The 23,392-nt window shown below is 32.5% G+C and overlaps 1 non-coding gene and 2 pseudogenes across 1 annotated transcript; 2 read left to right on the top strand and 1 right to left on the bottom strand.

Moving 5' to 3' along the window:
• The first annotated feature begins 9,213 nt into the window (after positions 1 to 9,213).
• Positions 9,214 to 11,308, top strand: LOC130720804 (oligopeptide transporter 1-like; annotated as a pseudogene).
• Positions 11,309 to 13,297: 1,989 nt separating this feature from the next.
• LOC130720809 (oligopeptide transporter 1-like) lies at positions 13,298 to 14,106 on the bottom strand (annotated as a pseudogene).
• An 8,254-nt stretch (positions 14,107 to 22,360) lies between these two features.
• On the top strand, positions 22,361 to 22,432 carry TRNAT-UGU (transfer RNA threonine (anticodon UGU)). Its single transcript has one exon. It is a non-coding gene; the product is annotated as a tRNA-Thr (tRNA).
• Positions 22,433 to 23,392: the final 960 nt, after the last annotated feature.

Genomic DNA, 23,392 nt, shown 5'->3' on the forward strand with positions numbered 1-23,392 from the left:
GAGAAGCATGGCAGATTAAGAAGAATTAAGCATCTGTTTTCCTTGTAATAGAAAAAGCAGAACAAGCAAGCTTGCCCAGTTCTGGGTGGGAGAGTTTTTGCAAAACTCAGCATTATGCACTCTTTTCTCTATCCCAGGCGGGAGAGTTTTTAACGAGGCATAACCTTTTAAAAAATGTTCAAGGGCGTAACATTTTATTTGTTTCCATAGAGGAAAACATATCAACTAAGGTCTATCAATTGGGTGATGTCAGACAATTGAGAAAGAGTAAGTCTCTTAAAACTATAGCATTTGACCACGAATTCATAAGCACAGCCTTAAATTGGATTTAAGCTTGTCCAAACTAAGCACAAGTCTCCACGCGAGCATATAATGAAATCAAATATTGTGACTTTGATTTCCATGAATAACTAAGTCAAGAAATGAGAAATTTTGACTAAGTTATACACAAAGGCCTTATGATTCCAAAGTAGTTGATTGAGATAAAACTCTACAAAATCTATGAGATTTGCTTCACAGTTATTTTACTATATACAGTAAAGAAAGGCGGGATGATTCTGATGAAAAGTTGAGCGATATTAAACAATATCATCCTTTAGGCGATATTAAACAATATTGTTTTTTATGATAAAGTTCATCTTACAAAGGATACACTACAATGAGAATAGATGAATGTGCAAGCGATGTGAAGTAAGTGTGTTCCATATTATTGATTTACATTTAAGTCTTTAACTTTTATTTTGTTCAAGTTTCAAATTATTGTGCATTATTACTTATGGTATTATGAGAGCAGGTTGTGATCATGGTTTAGGGGAAGAGAAAATTAATCATGATAATGGCAGTGAGGCTGTGATTGATGCGAAGAGACGATTTGGGTCAACTTGCACACGCTACACAAAGATCAAGAAGTAACAGCAAAAGTTGAAATGACAAAGGAATGACTACTTAGCTTTTATGTCTTTTAAATTTTGGTTTTGGAGCCTATGTGCCCATTGTTTCCTTTGCACATTTTGGGCGTGTCAATTACTTGTTAGTCTTTGTCTAGTGTTGGGTGAGTTGATTACTTGTGGGCTCGAAAAGAAGACACACTTCGTCTTAAAGCTTTTAAAACTTGGTGTCTTTTGGGCTTGTGTACTGATACGGGCGTATGCCCGTATCAGCTTTTAAAACTTGGGGTCTTTTGGGCTTGTGTACTCATTATTTGTATAGTTATTGGGCCGGGCGACCCATGATCCCAAGCGGGTCAAAATCATGTTATAAATATGAGACACCACCTAAGCGGTGGGGGGCCAACTCTTTTACACAATTTCTGACTTTCTCTCTTTCTCTCTTGGCTTTTTGATTTGCTTAGCCCTTCTTCTTTAGTTCTATATCGGAACAGGGACCATATGAGTTGCTCCTAAAAGTCCTTTGTTAGGACTGTGTCTTCAAAGAGAGTTTTCAATATATCCTGGAAAACATGGCTACAGCCTACAAGGAAGTCGAATACCTTGTACTTACGCTAGAGCTGTCCAATTGCCTTGCTACTGTACGGTAGACCATAAAATATTGTTTATGGCACTTGGTATTATCCATATAATTGCAACTATAGCACCAAATAATTGAACTCTAAATCTGTCACAGTTGCAACTGCTACACCTGTTGATACCACAGCCAAAGCCAAAACTTGCATCATTATAATGACATGATTAGTATATAAGAAAACTAAGGAAGGTGCTAGATCTGGCCCTTCACCCTTCATTTAATTTCCCTTAGCTCACTACTCCCCCCCCCTCCACCCGCTTTTTCTTAGTAGTTAAGCTCCAATAAGTGTTCTTTAGTCCTTATCCAAACATGATCTACCATCTATGTTAAAGCAAGAGCAACAACCTGTTATACTTGAGGCTTGTATTTGCAAGTCCAGATGCAAAAGCCATAACAGCACGAAGTGCAAGTATAGAAGAAAATGGCAAGTAGAAGCCATGTAGTGAACAAATGTGAGGAAAATTGGGATGTTGTCATGTTGAAGCCAACTTTCCCCATTACCTGTCCAAAAAGTTGTATGTTATAGACCAATTATCCAAAACACGCTTAAATTGTTTATCAAATAGGTTGAACTTCCAATAAAGGCCATCACAATTATCTTTCAAATCAGGGAGTTGTGAAATAGTTTTCATTGGAACAAAAGAATAGATTGCAGGCATTATATATGACAAAGCCAATGAAGTTAGATCAGTTTGTAACTTGTACTTTCGTTGCACAAAAAGCAAACTACTAGGACCCAGTTTATTTAATTATAGGTTCATTTCAAAAAGAAAAGTTTGTTTATAGGCCTTATTTATACTATCATGCGAAAGGATTTGTGAAATATATTGCTCCATTGTTTTTTTTTTCCTTCAAACGCTTGAATTAGAATATTATTATAATTTCAAAAAAAAAGAATATTATTATATATTTCAGACACACTTTTCATATAAAATTTCAATTTATCATCAAAATAAAATAATATATTGAACGATGAACCCTATAATTGTTACTGTCAATTTCTAAAAGTTTAAGTATTAAGAATTACTTAATTTTTTAGTTAAAAAAATAATTACTTAATTTTCTCATAAAATATTATCTTATTTAAATCATCTTTGATTTTTAAGACAAAATAAACTCTTAAAATTTGAATTTCCTCTTGTAACCAAAAAAACTCTTGAAATTTGAAATATAAGCTAATTTATATTTTATTATATTATCTTATTTAATTTAAAAGTTTGAAAAAATATCTTAGTTGAAAATTGAAAAGGCAGTTAAAAAATTTTAGGTTCTGTTTGACAAGGTTTTTCACCTAGCTTAAAAGTGTAGTGAATCAATTATCTTAAAAGCTTCGCACAAGAGCTCATTGGGCTTGGAGTTGTAGACAATAAAAATTGAACTCTAAGTCATTTGATCATAGGGGCTCTGATATCATGTTATTAACCAATTATTTCAAAATCTTAATAATATATTCTTAATAAAAATTTCATTTAAAGTGTTTGATAAATAAACTAAATTTTTAGTAGAGTATAGTTTTTTAATAAGATACTTGAGTTAGCTTATAGCTTATTAAATTTATTTTCATTTTATTCTTATCATTTTAATAAAAATCTATCAATACTATTTTGATAATTTTAAAAGTACCAACGCCTTGATTATTATATTTTTTCCGACTCATCTCTTTACACTTGTCATCGCCGCCGTACTAATCACCTTAAGTTTTTTTATTATTTTAGAGAAATGTAAGTTTATTTTAGAGTAAATTACACTCTACTACCTTGAGGTTTCCCTATATAACACTAAACTCCAAACCTATTCAAATATTACACTCCACCCCATGTTTTTTTTAGAGAATATTGTTGCAAAATTTGTTATCTACTTGAGAAAAATTGAGTCAAGTATAATATTTGAGTAATTTGGAGTTTAGTATCATATAAGAAAACCTCAAGGTAGCTAGTGAAGTGTAATTAAATCTTTATTTTATTATTATTTGTTTAAATTTAACGTTTAAAGAAAAACAAAAATTGAATTACGTTATATTTTTCATATAATATATATAATGTGAAATATGTTTGATCACTACTTTCCTTAATATTTTGAAATGCTAAATGTGGAAGAGAGAAAAGTGGGGAATTGAAATTCTGATATTATACATTTAAAAAAAAATCTGATATTATTCACTAATTGATACAACTGGGAGGTTACAAAAATTAAAACGGATAAAACATGCTATTTTTCTACTAAAATTTAGGCTACATGCTAAACCATACAACTGACCATCACATGATAAAGACTAAGTAAAACAATAAAACAAAACAAACAAATAAATAAATCTTAACAACTTTGAAGTAATATATTTCAAGAAAAATAGGAAAAATTTAACCTACACAAGTAAAAAGTGGTGCAAGGTTGCACATTGGCCTTTTGACCCACTATAACAGGTTTTTAAAAAAAAAATCAAAAAACATATTTTCTTAATTAAACATTTATTTTTAATTAATTTCAAAAAACAAATTATCCTTAATTAAATTTATTCACCATCAATTATATCACTGTTTCTTCATCTTTATTCTCCCACAACAGAAAAAACTGAAAATAAACAAATTATTGATTATCATCTTCATTATTCTAGAACAACCTGGAACTCATTTGCTATTATTCCAAAATTGAATCACCAAGCCAAGGCCTCACCCTCACCCATAAACCCAGAACCCACCCCTCATCCAAGCCTCAACCCAAAAACTTTCAAACCCAGAACCCACTCCCTTTCAACCCTGTCACAACCCCCAAAACCCATGGAAGAAGCACATCCTGGCAGATCCGATCGGAGAAACCCACCCCTACACCACCCAGAAACTCGTCCCAGAAACCCAGAACCCAATCAACCCACCCCCACCCAGAACCCATGGCCCCTAACCACCAAAATCTCCAACCCAACTCCCAATCGCAACCCACCCCCACTCGAACCCCGCCAACCCACCCAGAACCACATCCCTAGACCATCGAACCCACCCCCGCCCAGAACCTCATCCCCATAACCCATCACCCCAAACCACCAAAATCCCCAACCCAACCCCCAATCGCAACCCTCTTATGGGTTGTTGTTTTCTGTGTTTTTCTTCTCACCCTTTCTGAAAATGTTTCCTGAAAATAGATGGGTGAGTGAGTGGGATGGGTTTTATTGCGTTTTGTAGAGGTGGGTTGGACGGGTGAGTGAGTGGGAGAAGGAAAAACTTTTTTTTTTCTGTAACTGTAAAGGGAGATGATTATAGACAGAGAGAAAGAGGAAAGGGGGAAAATTGACATGGCTACTTATTCTTCTTCAGATCTGAAAGAAAAGCTTCAAGCTTCCAGATCTAAAACCTTCGAACAAACCCATATTTAAATTTGGTGTTAAATCTGAGTTGGATTTGTTTAAATCTGGAAGAGAATGTTTGGGCATGGAAGAACACGTCGAAGAAGAAGAAGAGTGTTGGTGATTATGATGATGAAAAAGAAGAAGAAGAGAATCATGGGTTTTGGAGCGGTGGTGGTAAATGGGTTCTGGGTGAGTTTGGGTTCAGTGGGTTTAATATGGTAAGAAGCAAGAAGAAATGATGATGAAGAAAATGGATGAAGATGACAGATTTGGAAGAAAATGAATGATGAAGATAATGTTTGGGTGGAAGATGATAAGATTAAGGATTAATTAAAAATGATTAAGATATATTATGTTTTTTATTTTATTTTTTAATTTAATTAAAATTATCACAGGTTAATTATTGTAATTAATAAATCTGTATTTTTTATTTTTTTTTTAAAATCGGAAAAACCTGCTATTACAGGTCAAAAGTAGCTTGTGTAACCTTACACAAGCTATCAATTGTGCACCCTAAATTCCTCCAGAAAAATAACAATGAAGTAATATATTTCTCAACCAAAACAAAGTAATATTACTTCACAAGTCCTAACGCATGCAAATAACCTTGGTCTTGTTATTCGTTTTTTATGCCGCGATGGTACAAGCCACAACTACTATTACGCACAGTTACGTTGGATGATAAGCTGGCTTTTAGGAGTTTGAATTATTCTTAGTTGTTAGAATAGGATTGATACGTTAAAGATACATTGCAAGGCATTGTTTTGTATCTGGGATAAGATTATCAGAGTTTTGTTTCAGTTTAAACTTTAACGTGTTATTTTCCTGTTTTTAACGAGCCCCTTTCTCGTTCGAGATCCGAGTTCTTCATCTTCGCAGATCAATCATCTCTGCCATGGACTCCAGCGTTCGTCGTCACCTGCGCCGTGGAATCAACTCAAGAAACCTCCAACTCAAGGCGGTCTCAAGGTGGAGATATGGTGAAAAGTGATCGTGAGTGAAGCAAAAGTTGGCATAAATTCTCGACCTCTCTCTGCGCTTCTCCTTGTCTATGAAGCTTCAGGTGTTTTGGTTCGTAATTCAATGATGGTCTCTGATTGATTGGTAAAACTCTCTTAGACCGTAGCCACTTCATTTTTCATTTGCCTGAGTTTGAATCCTTTATGCTACCATCATTTTTTCCAGGAAAAACTGTAAGCATTGTTGTGGCTCAAGATTCCTTATAAGAGAGTCTTCTAGTGTAAAGAAAACTTTTTTTATATGTATCCTCTTAACCATTAAATTTTTAAGGTCACACTCATTAGTGTTTTTATATGTATACATTGCTTTATATGATTCAGCCTCGTTCTTATTTATAACTGTCTCTGTAAGGTAAAAGAATGGCTTCAAAGCTTTGGAATATTTGAATATTTGATCAAAAGGTGATGGTGCTGATGAGAAATCTGAAGATGGAGTTGCACATTTACATCATGAAGACAGTGTTAAAAACATGTATTTTGAGCTGCATTGGCTGCGCCCTTTTGTAGGTATCCTTCCAACCACATAGCTGTTATTGGGATAGTTGTATTGACTCCCTTGCAGTTGGTAAGATTTGAATTAATTCATTTAATTAAAATTGCAAGGGAATCCTTGCGGCAACTGAAGTCTTCCTGTATTGGTTGGGGTAATTCCTAAAACTGTCAATGCTTTCTGCATGTAGTTTCTTTTCCCAATTTTAGTTTTTGACAATGTCTACTATGCAGCTCTATTCCCTCACAAGTCACAATCACCTCATTTCCTAGTCAATAGTTCTTTCTTTTCACACAAGTTAAGTTCCCTTTTAGTTTTAAGTCATTACATTCAACTCAATCATCAAACTCAAAGTGTTTGGGATTTCCCTTTTTGTTTTTGAGATTGCTTGTAGTTTTTCCTCTCAGTTTATTTTCTGTCAGACAAATGGAATTCATGGTGAGTCTTTTTCTTTGAACAATATCAGATAATAATTTTAGCATGTTCCCTATCTTCAGAGTTGTGCTCTTAAGGTGTCTTAATAGTTGCTCTTAATTAAGGTGTACCACCCGATTCAGTTGTTAGAATCCATTTTCTTTCCCCATGTAGAAGTTAATCAACTTATAAACATGCTGCATTTAAATGATAATATATTAACATGAGGTTTTTTCTGCAGCAGTTCTTTACGACTAAAAGGAATGGGAGACATTAAAAAACAAAGCACATGACTACTGAGACTCAAGTATGTTTTGTTTCCCCTGTTCTCATAATTTACTGAAATAATTTACTCAGATATGATTGTTAGATATGTCATTTTCTCTAATTCCAGTGTGTTAAGTGTGAGCTAGCAACATTTAGTGCTAGTTATATAGAATCTAGTTGCTTTACAACTTTACATATTAAGGAAAAAAAATTCATGAGGAGTGACTGCCTCATTTTGCGATATGCTTATGGTTCAATCATAAAAAAAGGAACTTAATATAGAAAAACTTTTTCTAAATTATGAAAACTTATAAATAGAAAAGTTATGATTACATTAAAACTTTTTATAATAATATTTTTCATTTTTAATGTTACAAGTTTATAGGTATATATTTGCCCCTGCAAGTTAGATTTGTGGCATCCCCAACAACTATACCAGGAGCTGTGGGGCATTAGGCCAGATGACAACGATCATCAGAATCATGACCCAACCAAGTAGGTTTAGAGGTGCCATAGGTTAGTAATGAAACATAAAGTAAGGACCCATGTAAATAGCACCAACCTCCAAAGCAATAGAGATAATGTAAATGTATCTAGCCCACCATAGGTTAGTTATGCTACGGTGCTGCCTCAGGTACACCAAATCACCATGTATGCCCTGCTCAATTATAGCCATCATGTTTTGGTGTCCTACCCAGACCTCTAATGACACCGGCGGTGTCCTTGACCTTTTCAGATCCAAAATCTATATTTATTTGTTGGGACCATATGAGTTGCTCCTAAAAGTCCTTTGTTAGGTCTGTGTCTTCATCAACGTTGGCATCCCCCAACAACTATACTAGGAGCTGTGGGGCATTGGGCCAAATGGCAATGATCATTAGAATCATGACCCTACCAAGTAGATCTAGAGGTGTCATAGGTTAGTAGTGAAACATATAGTAAGGAACTCATGTAAACAGCACCAGCCTCCAAAGCAATAGAGATAATGAAATTGTGTCTAGCCCACAAAACTTTGTACTTGGGAAAAACATAAAAGTTGGAGAAGATTCTAATGATTCCTCAAAAAGTGAAGTTTATTGAACTTGCTAGTGGGATGCCACTACCCTTGCAAAGATGAGAGGTATGTTAATGATTTTAATCCACTTTTGGTTGGAGAATTTCACTGCAAGGTGTCACACTAGCCAGGTAAGAGTGGACAATAAGGAAGAACAATATCACTTCAGGGTCAATGTCATCTTCAGTAAACACTTTTTTTTGTCCTACTACTCTCCATATGATTGAAGCATTGTTAAACCCAACATCACCAGGGCAAAAACAAAAAATTGCACAAGTCAGATAATTTTCAATATTCTATAATATTACTGACTTGTAAAACAATTTTTATTTTAAAATAAATCAAGTTTGTTCTTAAAAACACATCTTACGAGAACGATAAACATTGATATTGGAGGGACTTTCATGTGGTGACCCAATTTTAAGTGACCAAGAATCCCTAGTGCCGATGTCATGCTAATGTACCCATAAGTTTTAAAGGTTGCATTAGCAAAGGGCTTTCCAGGGTAAAGGTACCCACTTATCAGTTGTGTAATCATGTTCAGTCCAAGTTGCTGCATAGCAAATTCAATGCATCTAGTTGCACCGAACGTGATTACACAACTTATAAGTGGGTACCTTTATCCTGGAAAGCCCCTTGCTAATACAACATTTAAGACTTATGGGTACATTAGCATGAACAGACACTAGAGATTCTTGGTCACTTAAAATTGCGTCACCACATAAAAGTCCCTCCAATATCAGTGTGCATCGTTCAGGTAAGATGTTTTTTTAAGAAAAAATCAAACTTGATTTATGTTAAACAAAAAATTGTTTTACACGTCACTAATCGAATATGAATTGCCACAAGTCATATAATTTTCAATATTCTATAATATTACTGACTTGTAAAACAACTTTTATTTTAAAATAAATCAAGTTTGTTCTTAAAAACACATCTTACCTGGACGATAAACATTGATATTGGAGGGACTTCCATGTGGTGACCCAATTTTAAGTGACCAAGAATCCCTAGTGCCGATGTCATGCTAATGTACCCATAAGTTTTAAAGGTTGCATTAGCAAAGGGCTTTCCAGGGTAAAGGTACCCACTTATCAGTTGTGTAATCATGTTCAGTCCAAGTTGCTGCATAGCAAATTCAATGCAGCTAGTTGGACTAAACGTGATTACACAACTTATAAGTGGGTACCTTTATCCTGGAAAGCCCCTTGCTAATACCACATTTAAGACTTATGGGTACATTAGCATGAACAGACACTAGAGATTCTTGGTCACTTAAAATTGCGTCACCACATAAAAGTCCCTCCAATATCAGTGTGCATCGTTCAGGTAAGATGTTTTTTTAAGAAAAAATCAAACTTGATTTATGTTAAACAAAAAATCGTTTTACACGTCACTAATCGAAGATGAATTGCCACAAGTCATATAATTTTCAATATTCTATAATATTACTGACTTGTAAAACAATTTTTATTTTAAAATAAATCAAGTTTGTTCTTAAAAACACATCTTACCTGGACGATAAACATTGATATTGGAGGGACTTCTACGTGGTGACCCAATTTTAAGTGACCAAGAATCTCTAGTGTCGATGTCATGCTAATGTACCCATAAGTTTTAAAGGTTGCATTAGCAAAGGGCTTTCCACGGTAGAGGTACCCACTTATTAGTTGTGCAATCATGTTCAGTCCAAGTTACTGCATAGCAAATTCAATGCATCTAGTTGCACCGAACGTGATTACACAGCTTATAAGTGGGTACCTTTGTCCTGGAAAGTCCCTTGCTAATACAACATTTAAGACTTATAGGTACATTAGCATGAACAGACACTAGAGATTCTTGGTCACTTAAAATTGCGTCACCACATAAAAGTCCTTCCAATATCAATGTGCATCGTTCAGGTAAGATGTTTTTTTAAGAAAAAATCAAACTTGATTTATGTTAAACAAAAAATTGTTTTACACATCACTAATCGAAGATGAATTGCCATATGTCAGATAATTTTCAATATTCTATAATATTACTGACTTGTAAAACAACTTTTTTTTTAAAATAAATCAAGTTTGTTCTTAAAAACACATCTTACCTGGACGATAAACATTGATGTTGGAGGGACTTCCATGTGGTGACCCAATTTTAAGTGACCAAGAATCCCTAGTGTCGATGTCATGCTAATGTACCCATAAGTTTTAAAGGTTGCATTAGCAAAGGGCTTTCCAGGGTAAAGGTACCCACTTATCAGTTGTGTAATCATGTTCAGTCCAAGTTGCTGCATAGCAAATTCAATGCAGCAGGTTAGACTGAACGTGATTACACAACTTATAAGTGGGTACATTTATCTTGGAAAGCCCCTTACTAATACCACATTTAAGACTTATGGGTACATTAGCATGAACATACCCTAGATATTCTTGGTCACTTAAAATTGGGTCACATGAAAGACCCTTCAATATCAGTGTGCATCGTTCAGGTAAGATGTTTTTTTAAGAAAAAATAAAACTTGATTTATGTTAAACAAATAATTGTTTTACACGTCACTAATCAAAGATCAATATTGTAAATTATCTTATTTGTGGCAATTTCTTATTTCAAAGGTGATAGGAACTCTAGTTTCTTCAAGTGACTTCTTTGACTTAACATGGTGGTTTTTAACAACTATTCCAAATATGTGTGATCAATCAATGTTGCATGAGGATAGTAGATGAAGTTTCCCTAGTGATGTTGGGATTTACAATGCTTTAATCATATGGGGAGTAGTGGGACAAAATATACTGAAGATGACATTTACCCTGAAGTGATATGGTTCTTCTTTATTGGTTCACTTTACCTTGCTAGTGTGGCGTCTTACAGCGAAATTCTCCAACCAGAAGTGGATTAAAATCATCAACATACCCCTCATCTTTGCAGCGGGTGGTGGCATCCCACTAGCAAGTTCAATAAACTTCACTTCCCGAGGAATAATTGGAATCTTCTTCAACTTCTATGTTTTTCTCAAGTACAAAGTTTGCTGGGCTAGGTACAATTAAATTATTTCCATTGCTTTTGAGGCTGGTGTTGTTTACATGGGTTCCTTACTATATGTTTCACTACTATCTTATGACACCTTTGGACCTACTTGGAAGGGTCTTGATGCTGATAATCTTTTCCATTGGACCCAATGCCCCCCAGCTCCCGGTATAGTTGTTAAGGGAGGCCAACATTGACAGATGACAACGACCTACTTGAAAAAAACATACGTGAGAGGATCTAGATCCGTCAATGTTGGCATCTCCCAACAACTATACTTGAAGCTGTGGGGTATTGGGCCAAATGACAACGATCATAAGAATCATGACCCTACCAAGTAGATCCAGAGGTGCCATATGTTAGTAGTGAGACATATAGTAAGGAACTCATGTAAATAGCACCCACCTCCAAAGCAATAGAGATAATGTAATTGTGCCTAGCCTACAAAACTTTGTACTTGGGAAACACATAGAAGTTGAGAAGATTCTAATTATTCCTCAGGAAGTGAAGTTTCTTGAACTTGCTGGTGGGATGCCACTACCCTTGCAAAGATGAGAGGTATGTTAATGATTTTGATCCACTTTTGGTTTGAGAATTTTGCTTCAAGGAGGCACATTAGCTAGGTAAGAGTGGACCATTAAGGAAGAACAATATCACTTCAGGGTAAATGTCATCTTCAGTAAATACTCTTTTTGGTCCTACTACTCCCCATATGGTTGAAGCATTGTTAAACCCAACATTACCAGGGCTAGTCCATGGACTATCCTCAGGCAACATTGATTGATCACATATATTTGGAATAGATGTTAAAAACCACCATGTTATGTCAAAGAAGTCACTTCAAGACACTAGAGTTCCAGTCACAAATAAAATAAAAACAAAAAATTTCCACAAGTTAGATTTGCAATATTCTATATTATTACTGACTTGTAAAACAATTTTTAGTTTAAAATAAATCAAGTTTGTTCTTAAAAACACATCTTACCTGGACAATAAACTTTGATATTGGAGGAACTTTCATGTGGTGACCCAATTTTAAGTGACCAAGAATCTCTAGTGCCAGTGTTATGGTAATGTACCTACTTATAAGTTGTGTAATCATATTCAGTCCAAGTTGTTGCATAGCAAATTCAATGCAGCTAATTGGACTGAACGTGATTACACAACTTATAAGTGAGATGTACCTTTATCCGGGAAAGCCCCTTGCTAATGCAACATTTAATACTTATGGGTAAATTGGCATGAACATACACTAGAGATTCTTGGTCACTTAAAATTGGGTCACCACATGAAAGTCCCTCTAATATCAGTGTGCATCGTCCAGGTAAGATGTGTTTTTAAGAACAAACCAAACTTTATTTATGTTAAACAAAAAATTGTTTCACAAGTCACTAATCAAAGATGAATATTTAAATTATCTGATTTGTGGCAATTTCTTGTTTCAAAGGTCATAGGAACTCTAGTTTCTTCAAGTGACTCCTTTGACATATCATGGTGGTTTTTAAAAACTATTCTAAATATATGTGATCAATCAATGTTGCATGAGGATAGTTCATGGAGTTTATGTTGGGTTTTACAATGCTTCAATCATATGGGGAGTAGTGGGACCAAAAAGAGTGTGTATCGAAGATGACATTTATCCTGAAGTGATTTGGTTCTTTTTTATTGGTCCACTCTTACCTTGCTAGTGTGGCGCCTAGTAGGGAAATTCTGAACCAAAAGTGGATTAAAATCATTAACATACCCCTCATCTTTGTAGCGGGTTTGCGGCATCCCACTAGCAAGTTCAATAAACTTCACTTCCCGGAGAATAATTGGAATCTTCTTCAACTTCTATGTTTTTCTTAAGTACAAAGTTTGCTGGCTAGGTACAATTACATTATTTCCATTGCTTTGGAGGCTGGTGGTGTTTACGTGGGTTCCTTACTATTTGTTTCACTACTATCTTATGACACCTTTGGACTTACTTGGTAGGGTCTTGATGCTGATAATCGTTTCCATTGGACCCAATGCCCCCAGCTCCCGGTATAGTTGTTAAGGGATGCCAACATTCACAGATGACAACGACTTACTTGGAAAAAACACACGGGAGAGGATCTAGATCCGTCAATGTTGGCATCCCTAACAACTATACTAGGAGTTGTGGGGCATTGGGCCAAATGGCAACGATCAATAGAATCAGAACCCTACCAAGTAGATCTAGAGGTGTCATAGGTTAGTAGTGAAACATATAGTAAGGAACCCATGTAAATAGCATCAGCCTCCAAAGCAATAGAGATAATGTAATTGTGCCTAGCCTACAAAACTTTGCACTTGGGAAAAACATAGAAGTCGAAGAAGATTCTAATGATTCCCCAGGAAGTGATGTTTATTGAACTTGCTGGTTGGATGCCACTACCCTTTCAAAGATGAGAGGTATGTTGATGATTTTAATCCACTATTGGTTTGAAAATTTCGCTGCAATGAGCCACACTAGTCAGGTAAGAGTGGACCAATAAGGAAGAACAATATCACTTTAGGGTAAATGCCATCTTCAGTAAACACTCTTTTTTGTCCTACTACTCCCCATATGATTGAAGCATTGTTAAAAAAAAATCACCAGGGCAAGTCCATGGACTATCCTCAGGAAACATTGATTGATTACATATATTTGGAGTAGTTGTTAGAAACCACCATAATATGCCAAAGCGGACACATGAAAAACGAGAGTTCCTATCCCAAATAAAATAAAAACAAAAAATTGCCATAAGTTAGATAATTTGCAATATTCTATATTATTACTGACTTGTAAAACAATTTTTTGTTTAAAATAAATCAAGTTTGCTCTTAAAAACACATCTTACCTGGACGATAAACATTAATATTGGAGGGACTTTCATGCCGGTGTCATGCTAATGTACCCATAAGTTTTAAAGGTTGCATTAGCAAAGGGCTTTCCGTGGTAAAGGTACCCACTTATAAGTTGTGTAATCATGTTCAGTCCAAGTTGCTCCATAGCAAATTCAATGCAGCTAGTTGGACTGAACGTGATTACACAGCTTATAAGTGAGTATAACTGGGTACCTCTACCCTGGAAAGCCCTTGCTAATGAAACATTTAAGACTTATGCGTACATTAGCATGAACAGACACCAGATATTCTTGGTCACTTAAAGTTGGGTGACCACATGAAAGTCTCTCCAATATCAGTGTGCATTGTCCAGGTAAGATGTGTTTTTAAGAACAAATCAAACTTGATTTCTGTTAAACAAAAAATTGTTTTACAAGTCACTAATCAAAGATGAATATTGTAAATTATCTTATTTGTGGCAATTTCCTGTTTCAAAGGTGATAGGAACTCTAGTTTCTTCAAGTGACTGTTCTGGCATATCATGGTTGGTTTTTAACAACTACTCCAAATATATGTGATCAATCAATGTTGCAAGAGGATAGTCCATGGAGTTTCTCTCGTGATGTTGGATTTTACAAGACCTCAATCATATGGGGAGTAGTGGGACCAAAAAGACTGTGTACCGAAGATGACATTTATAATAAATATAAAAATTTAATTTTCTTAATATTACAATTTTAATATTTATCAATTACTACTTGTTATTACTAAGTTAAAATAATTGTTTTACTCATAAATTTAATTAACAATGAAATTATTTATTAATGGTGAAAACGTTGAATTTACTCATACAAAGTAATTAAATTATCATTATTACTTGCTACTACTTAATTAACATTATTTTTATTTATATTATAATTAAAATAAATAAAATTATTATTCACTAATTGTGAAATATAAATATTCATTTTATTAGTAAATATAGGCTAATTTTATATTATCAGTTGCTATTATTTAAAATTATTTCTCAACTTATAGATAAATTTTGAAAAAATAATAATTTTAATGATATTTTTATACTTAATTATTTTTTATTTTTTATCACTTGCCACTACTAAGTTAAAACCAATTGGTTACATATATAGTTTTTCTTTTAATTAAAATAGGCTCTTTTCATGAAAAAAATAAAATAGACTAATTAATAAAAATAATTAAGTTTTCCTTAATTTTAAAATATAGGCTCCTTTATAAAAATATAAAAATATTAAATTTAATAGAATAATCACTCATTTAAAAAAAGTTGATTTAGAAAATGAACTTTTAAAAAATATTGTGTAATTTTTATTCAAAGGAAAATTTGATATATTTTCTCTGTTTATATTATTTATTATCATTATCTTTTACACCTCAAACTCATGATAGGATAAGAGTTTGTAATGATCTTATCATATCCCACATTTATCCAACTCTCTATCTTATCCTACTCTTATCCTATCCTGACGGGCCCTAAGATATAATCACTAATAACATGTGTTTAAAGGGGACACCGGGACAAGATAATAATATGATATGATATGATATAAACATTAAATGCATTGAATAAAAGGTATATAATATTATTCTAAACTTAAGTTTCTAAATTATATTTTTATAAAGTAATTATTCTATTAAATTTATTTTTTTTTATTTTTTATCAATGAGCCTATAATCTAAAATTAGCTAAATATAATTAAATTTTTATTGATTAGCTTATTTTACTTTTTTAAGATAGCCTATTTTAATTAAAACTTTATCGGTAACCAATTAGTTTAAACTTAGGCTATGTTTGGCATGTTTAGCTGATAAGCTAGCTGAAAGCTGAAAAGCTAGCTGAAAGCTTATAAGCTAACAGATAGCTGAAAGCTGATAAGCTAGCAGAAAGCTGATAGCTGAAAGCTGAAAAGCTACGTGATTGAAACAAAAGTGTTTGGTAAAACTAGCTGTTAAACAAGCTGAAATGGTAAAAGGACAAAAAAGGACATACTTGTATAATTATTTTTATATTTAACATTACTTTATTTTCACATTAATACCTATATGATATTATTATTAAGATTATTATCACTTTAAATATTTTTATTAACTCAAGTTATTTATCATCTTAAAAATATAATATTAATTTTTACTTACTTTTATTAAAATAATATTTTTAATACTTGTGGTGCACAGTGGTGTGACGGGAATGGTGGCGGGAACTGCATACGTAAGTGTGAGGGGAAAATAAGTATAGTGTTTTTATAAATATATAAGGGTAATGGTGGAATTTTAATAAAATAATAAGGATAAAAATGATAATAAATTTAATAAGCTATAAGCTTTAAGCTATAAGCTACCTGAGATAGCTTATAGCTTAAAGCTTTAAGCTACTGAAATAAGCTCATTCACCAAACACTTTTGAAGAGCTTTTAAGCTAGTCAAATAAGCTTTAAGCTAGTCAAATAAGTTATAAGCTAGCTGAAATGGCATGTCAAACATAACCTAAAGCTTTAACCTATAAGCTATCTCAGGTAGCTTATAGCTTAAAGCTTATAGCTTATTAAATTTATTCTAATTTTTGTCCTTATTATTTTATTAAAATTCCACCATTACACTTATATATTTATAAAAACACTATACTTATTTTCCCCTCACACTTACGTATGCAGTTCCCGCCATCATTCCCGCCACACCGCTGTGCACCACAAGTCTTAAAAATATTATATTAATAAAAATAAGTAAAAATTAATATTATATTTTTAAGATGATAAATAACTTGAGTTAATAAAAATATTTAAAGTGATAATAATTTTAATAATAATATCATATAGGTATTAATGTTAAATATAATAATAATTATACAAGTATGTCTTTTTACAATTTTAGCTTGTTTAATAGCTAGTTTTACCAAATACTTTTGTTTCAATCACGTAACTTTTCAGCTTTCAGCTAGCTTATCAGTTAAACACGCCAAACATAGTCTTAGTACTTGCAAATGATAAATTAATTAAATTTAAAAATATTATTAAAAGTATTTTTTCAAAGATAATTTTTATTTACATTATAAATTATTATAATGTGGAGTTTGGTCCTTTACGGCTCTATACTTAGGGGAGTTGGGTTTGGCACCCCACCTATGGGGCTTGGCACCCCACTTTATCAAATACGGAATTTAAAATTCCGTATTCTCCCTATTGAATACGGAACTTAAAATTCCGTACTGTATTTAAGCATGCGTGTCACATTTTCAACCACTCATTATATACTAAAACAGATACGGAATTTTATTTTCCGTATTGATACAGAACTTTAAATTCCGTATTTAATAAAGTGGGGTGCAAAGCCTAAGGGGTGGGGCACCAAACTCAATTCCCTATACTTAGTGATATGCAGCTTGCGATCTTGCTTGGGAAGGGTGTCTCTCCTAGTTTTTGATTTCGTTTTTTCCCGTTTGCTTATTTTTATTTCTCTTGATTCTTGCTGGTCAGTTTTTTGTTTGGAGTTTTTTCAATCTTTTTTCTTGTTACAAGAGGAAAATTAACAGAAAAAAAAACTATCTAATTGCATCTAAATATAGAGATGCATCTAAATACAGAGATGCATAAACAAAAGAAGGGGACCTCTTCCAAACTTGAACTGGCGACCCAAGTCTGCAGACTTACCGTGCCAAATTATCCGTTGTATTATTCCTATCTCTTTCAATCTGTATGGTTTTTCTACCCTAAACTTTTTCCTTATATATATATATATATATATATATATATATATATATATATATAACATATTTAGCATGTTCCTACTTAGGGAATATTGATGGTGAAAATGAGTATGGTATCACCAAAATCCTCCAAAATATGACTATGGTAGCCACGGCCTATGTTACCGCCAATAGTTGTCTTGAAACTCTTATTGTCGAAGTCTTGGTTGCTGGTTTCTGTGGCCAGCTCAAAGGTTGGTGGGATAATTATCTCACTGAAGACGAGAAGAATCAGATCTTGACTGCTATCAAGACTGATGAAGAAGGTAATCCTATCATCGAAGATGGAAAATTCATTCCTGATGCTGTCAACTCCTTAATCTTTACCATAGCCCAACACTTTGTTGGAGATCCTTCCCTCATCAAGGATAGATCTGGTGATCTTTTGTCCAATCTGAAGTGTAAATCTTTGGGTGATTTTAGATGGTATAAGGATACCTTCTTGACCAGGGTTTACACCCGTGAAGACAGCCAACAAGCCTTCTGGAAAGAGAAATTCCTGGCCGGTCTTCCTAAATCTTTTGGCGACAAAGTTCGTGAGAAACTTAGAAGCCAAAATCCGGGGGGAGAAATCCCATATCACACCCTTAGTTATGGACAGCTCATAGCTATCATTCAAAGAGTTGCTCTCAAAATCTGTCAGGATGACAAAATCCAACAGCAACTCACTAAGGAGAAGTCTCAGAATCGCAGGGATTTGGGTACTTTCTGCGAACAATTCGGAATTCAAGGTTGTCCCAAGAAACCTAAACCCAGAAAGCAAGATCCTCCTCCCAAACAACAATGGAGAAAGAGATCTAGCAGGAATGATCATAGGAAACCCAAGCCTAGATCAAAACCCCAATCTTCGCAAATTCCAAAGAACCCTCCTGAGACTAGACTCTCTCAAGGAAAAGATGTTACCTGCTACAACTGCGGCAAGCCGGGCCATATTAGCAGGTATTGCAGACTCAAAAAGAGAATCTTTGAGCTTCATCTTGAATCTGAGATCGAGGACAAGATCAACAATCTCCTCATTCAAACTTCTGATGAAGAAGAATCTAATCCTTCGGATTCTGAGGTCTCTGAAGACCTAAATCAAATTCATATATATATATATATATATATATATATTAATTGGTTTGATTCTAAAAAAAATATTATTATACAAGTAGATAGACAATGTTAAGTAATTTAAAATAATAATATAAAGTTAGCCTAGTTTTACTATTAATAAATCAATATTTATAAGTGAGTGATATTTATAGAAATAACGAAAATAATGTTAACTAAGTAATAGCAAGTGATAATGATTTTTTTTTTTTGAAAAAAGGCTCGTAAGCATTGCATTAACCAACGAGCGTTGAGTCTACAAAGAGAGCATGTTCAATACAATAGGCGGATTACCCCACCATGCATGCGAGGGAAAAGAGAAAGCTTATTCCGCAAGGGCATGGCCCACAACATTTGCTTGCCTCTTACCATGACAAAAATAAATTACATTGAAACGTGTAACAAGTTGCTTACAATCTCGCCAATCACCGGCTCGATCTCTAGGGGACACCCATATAAGTTTTAGGGTGAGTATATATTTGACGTCAATTTTAACACATGACTCGTTTTAATAGTATAAGATCTGATAATATTATATTTGATTGTATTAATAACGACTATAAAAATCCCACCAAAATAGGTCGGCAATTTGCAGGCTAGTTTAAATAACACCAAGCAATAAAGGCGTTTAAATAACAACTAAAGAATCCAATCAAAAGTAGCTCAACTCATTGCAGGCTAGTTTTAATAACGACCAAGTTATAAGGTTGGTTAAATAACGACTAAAAGTCCCATCAAATTCGAACAGGCACCATGCAACCCCCACATGGGCCTCGCTCTAAACCATTCTTGTACAAGCATATGGAATTCCTAATGCAATACACACTGAACTAGATATTGTACCCGTGCGTTGCACGGGTTTATTTACAATATTTTTAAAATTATATGAAAATGATTGTAGAGTAATTGTATAAATAATAATTATTAAATTATTTCTTCAATATAAATATAATAAAAAAAATTATTGTGTTTATACATCTAAATAGAGAGTATTAGATTTTTTTTATGCATTAAATTGCTTGTATTAGATTTCTCTTTATGCAAATAAATGTTATTACTGAAATTTAGTAATAAATTTTTTGGTTAATGATCAAATTAGTCTCTAGGTTTGTAAGCGAGTTTGATTTTATTCCCTCTAGGGAAATATTACGTTTAGTGTCAGTCATTTTTACAATCACTGGCAGTTTTTACTACTATATAATAGATCAAAAATCACATTTGAAAGTATGTTTTCAAATAATACACGCATGCGATATATTTAATAGTAAATATCTTGTAGAGACATTTATTTAATTTTAAAACTATTTTTCTAGAGTGTTCATTAATAAATATTATCTACACTATTATTTAATTTAAATTATTCATATTTTCTACCTTTTTTTAAAGGAAAATGTTATAATGTCTTACAAACTGTTAGTAATGTTAGTAAATTAGTCATTCTCAGGGTTTGAACCATGGACCCTTCACATTTCATCTCACCCAACCCTTATGTCCCTAGCTCTTACCACTTGAGCTATCATTCGGGGACAAATATTTTCTACATATAAATATATTTCTTAATTTTTCTCTCAATTTATGATTGATTTTTTTTTTGGATAAGCCTCAATTTATGATTGATAGTTAATATTATAACTATTTTTAAAAATTACTTAATAAATTCTTCTTTTGTAGAAGAAACTGAAAAGTTGGCAATTGATAGTTAGTAAAGTTAATAACATAAAATATTCATCAATAATTTATTACTATCATTATTAAGAAAAATCACAAGTAAATTTAAAATTATTTTTTAAAATAACACGCAACATTATAGTTGATTTAAACAACATACAAAATCAATTCATATTTTAAAAGTAAAATTCAAAATATATATTTACAAAAAGCATTCAACCATTAACTAATTTCAATATATAATATGTTCAAGATATTAGTTTGTGATATTTTTGTATCTTTTATATTTTTTCAACCTTAGGTTGATAAAAAAATTCGAAAAAGGAAAATTATCTATAAAGGGATCTCAAATCAGTACAATACATGCTAACTTAGAGTCTATCAAATAGAAAGCAAAATACATGCTAACCTTAGGTTGACAATTAATTGAAATGAAAATGAAAAAAAAAATCAATTAATCATTCCAGAGTAATGTAGAACTCAAGTCAAATATATATATATATATATATATATATATATATATTAGTTAATTTTTAAAATTCATCAACTCATGATTAATAATTGAAATTAAAATTATTATTTTAATTTTAACATATAATTATTTGGAATTTTTTACAATTAGTTATAAATGTTAAATTTATTTTTACTCTATATTTTAATTAATTTAAAGGTAGTCAATTTAAAATATTATTATTATTATTAAAAATTTGTACTCAAGTTATAATTGATAATTAAAATTTTATCAATAATAAAAATTATTTTAAAATATGGAAAATTGAAAAGTTTAACAATTATTAATTAATATAATTAATAATAAAGTAGATGTAGTTTTTTTTAGTTTTTTATTTAATTATCTAATGTATTTAATGCAAAGGTAAAGCAATCTATATAAAAGTTCAAGTGTGCTTTACATAGATGTATAGATTAATCCTAAAACTCAAGTGTGTTTTACACACACACACATATATATAGATAGATAGATAGAATATAGGTAGATTTAAAAGTATTTTATATAAATTAATTATTAATAAATATTATTTATTATTAATTTTAATTTTTAATATTTTTCAAATGCAAATATCAAGTCAATTTTAAGTTTATGAATATTGATATTTAATATAAATAGTTGAATAGTTTTTATTATATAAATGTTTTTCAGTTTTTAATATATTTAATATTTTTTTGTTATTTTTTAATGTATTTAATGTAAATGTGTTGGAGCTTTATGGTTTAATGCATTTAATACATGCAAAACCTCAAGTCTCCTTTACATATATATATAGATTCTCAACCAACAGACAAGTGAAGCTGAGCATACAACCGACCGATCTTGTCAAATAATATTGGGAAATACGAAACGAAACGTGAGAACAATGTAATATCCTTGATTTTATAGCTTTTTAATATCTTTTGAAACGCTTCTGGCCCGGGTTCGATCCTCTCTGAGATAAAAAAATAATACATTTGTGGTCAGGGACATTACCAGTGGCGGAGGCAGACTTCTGAAGAGGGTGGTGCTAAGTTTAAAGAGGGTGGTGTTGTACATGTATAATTTTAGTATTGATAAGGAAAAATAAATTATTTTGTAAACAAAAGTGGCCAAGTCACCCCTTGGTTCCGCCACTGGACATTACTATCGTATCCCGAGCCAGATTAGTCACATGAGACTCTTTCCCCGTGGAGACTGGTGACCAAAGGACCAAAAAAGAATTCATACTTTTCGTATTAGTAAGATATAGCGATTCTATGTAATATTTTCTCCAAACAACCAATTAAGTTTTGGCATAAAAAACGGAGTAAACAAAATTCCCAAATTATGTTTCCTCTGTTTAAATTAATTTGGTTTGATGGTTTATAATTTGATATATATAGTTTAAGTTCAACAAGGGCCCTTATAGCTCAGTGGTAGAGCGTCAGTCTTGTAAACTGAAGGTCCGTAGTTCGATCCTGCGTGAGGGCACTTTTTGATAATTTTTCCATTGATTTAAATTGTACTAAATGACTATTAGTTTTTTTTGAAATTATGACTATTAGTTAGTAATATTTTTTTTTGAAAGTTATTAATTATATCTCCTACTGTGAAGAAGAAGTGGAAGCGGAAGATGAACAAGCACAAGTACAAGAGGTTGAGGAGACAGGCATTGGTAAGCAGATTCAGAATTGGGTGCGTTTTTTTGGGGAGCAATAGGATCATATAATGCCTTGAACTTGATGAATCAATTTGTTATTGATATATTTTTTTATGTAAGAATCTTGTCTTGGCTCACTCTATGACTATTAGTTTGAAGTGGGAATGAACAAATAGAGGTTTCCTAGGTTCAAGTTTTGGATACTTGTTATGAATTTTTCTTTTGGTGCTTAGGGTCACCTATTATGGAAAAAACGTGGCTCTTATTGTTGACTTATGTTCTCACTAGAAGTCAGACACAAAGTTTTGGATTGCTCTTTGGTTGATATTTCCTTGTCACATGCAAGGGCTTGATGTATTTCATTACTCTTTGATTTGGAATAATGCAACACAATTAGGGTAATCAAGGAAAAGTCTTTTTTTATGGATGAAATTTATTATTTTTCTTTTCTTTTCACCATGCATTTACAAATTACATCTGATAAGGAGGATGATTGTGCTGATATCAGCCCTAGGATGGAAAGCATACACATATTTGAGAAACTAGTAGTACATTTCATAAGATTATTGATTGTTGTGAGGTCTCAGACTCTCAGATTTGAGTTCTTCACTTTTGGCTTATATTTAAGAAACTTGTATTGGTATGTATGGTGAGTGGAAAATATTTTTGAGTTCATTTGAGAAACTTGTTCTGAACTTTTACCTTTAAAATCACAAGAAGTCATACTTGGTTACAAAATAAGACTTCTTTGGTGAATGGTTATGAACTCTAATTTATGGGTTTGGTTGCTT

The sequence above is a fragment of the Lotus japonicus genome, chromosome 1 (assembly GCF_012489685.1).
Source record: "Lotus japonicus ecotype B-129 chromosome 1, LjGifu_v1.2".
Taxonomy (NCBI): Eukaryota; Viridiplantae; Streptophyta; class Magnoliopsida; order Fabales; family Fabaceae; genus Lotus; species Lotus japonicus.